General features: G+C 36.1%; 2 non-coding genes across 2 annotated transcripts; both read right to left on the minus strand.

Moving 5' to 3' along the window:
• TRNAA-AGC (transfer RNA alanine (anticodon AGC)) lies at positions 1-73 on the minus strand. Its single transcript has one exon. It is a non-coding gene; the product is annotated as a tRNA-Ala (tRNA).
• Positions 74-904: 831 nt separating this feature from the next.
• TRNAA-AGC (transfer RNA alanine (anticodon AGC)) lies at positions 905-977 on the minus strand. The gene has a single exon. It is a non-coding gene; the product is annotated as a tRNA-Ala (tRNA).
• Positions 978-1,633: the final 656 nt, after the last annotated feature.

The following is a 1,633-nucleotide window of genomic DNA, read 5'->3' on the forward strand; positions in this document are numbered from 1 at the left end:
TGGAGATGCGGGGTATCGATCCCCGTACCTCTCGCATGCTAAGCGAGCGCTCTACCATCTGAGCTACATCCCCTTATGGACCTATAATTCAGGTTTTAAGTTAGGATCATGGAGGTTATCATAGGCTAAACTTGAATCTTCCCTGATCATATATGGGCTTATTGATTTGTAATCTAAATGCGCTCTTTTGGTTGAAAAGTCTAGCCGATCTCAAGCTAGGCTAAGGGCGGGTATGAATCGGTTTGCGCTAACAGAGTTTTATAGGCACCCCTAAATGGCCTCTTATCCATTGCTTCAACTTACAAACCGAACATATAGGATAAATGTTCTCCTTAAGGTTTAGCTATTTGAAAAGTACTCCTAGGTTAACCACACTCACTACATTGTCTCTACTGGTTCAGGTGATTTTATATGCTCGGGTTCTCAGACCTATAATTTTGGTTTCGGGTTAGGATCATGGAGGTTATCATAGGCTAAACCTGAATCTTCCCTGATCATATGTGGGCGCTTATTAATTTGTAATCTAAATGCGCTAGCCGATCTCGAGCTAGGCTAAAGGCGGGTATGAATCGGTTTGTGCTAATAGGGTTTTATGGACACCCTAAATGGCCTCTTATCTATTGCTTCAGCTTACAAACCGAACATATAATAGGATAAATGTTCTCCCTAAGGTTTAGCTATTTGAAAAGTACTCCTAGGTTAACCACTCACTACATCGTTTCTATTAGGTCAGGGCACTAACATCACCTCTTCTTTTTTTGGAACAGGTGATTTTATATAGTTGGGGGATGGGGGTATAATATAGGTAACTGTTACTTAAAATTTAAATATAAGACAAAGTTTTATCACTAACCCAAGTGAGTAAAATGTCGAGGTTAAAATATAAAAAATATAATGCATTAATTGGAGATGCGGGGTATCGATCCCCGTACCTCTCACATGCTAAGCGAGCGCTCTACCATCTGAGCTACATCCCCTTTTCTGAAGGAGTGATATTGTAAAAATATAACATATTTAGACCTGCTGCACCACACAATCAGGTGGAATCTCTACCTTTAAAAGTTGACAAGATGGGATCCCCTTTGATCGTATAATGGTGAAGTTACACAGATAGTAGTATTATACTACTATACTCAAAGGGAGTAGAACTAAACTCATACATGTGGGTTACTTGGATCATTTTTTACATTCTTTGCCTTCAAACTTGATCTCAAAAGCTATGCTTTTATAAGCGACCCAAGCATTAGAAGTACAAATCAGACTTTTTTTTTGGGTTTTAATTTGTTTTATATTATTATTAGTACTAGTAAAAGTATAGTAGTACGTTATTTTAGGGCTTATTTGGGTTGAAATCTCTGAATTCATGAATGCAAAATTTATTTCCATTTAGTTGTGAAAATTCATGGATTCATGAAATCTAGAGATTCATATATTACACTAAAAATGTGAATATATAGATTTATGGGTATAGAATGAAATCCAAAGATTCACCCTTACTATAAAAGTGCTAAACAATTGCACATTCACAAAAATCACGTTAACTTAATAATTTTTCAGGACGAATCCGTATATTTCATTCTATAGATTCAGGTTAACCAAACAGTTAATTTTATGAATTTATGACTCTATAAAT

Source organism: Hakea prostrata, chromosome 2 (assembly GCF_041222555.1).
Source record: "Hakea prostrata isolate BN-2017 chromosome 2, UWA_Hpros_2, whole genome shotgun sequence".
Taxonomy (NCBI): Eukaryota; Viridiplantae; Streptophyta; class Magnoliopsida; order Proteales; family Proteaceae; genus Hakea; species Hakea prostrata.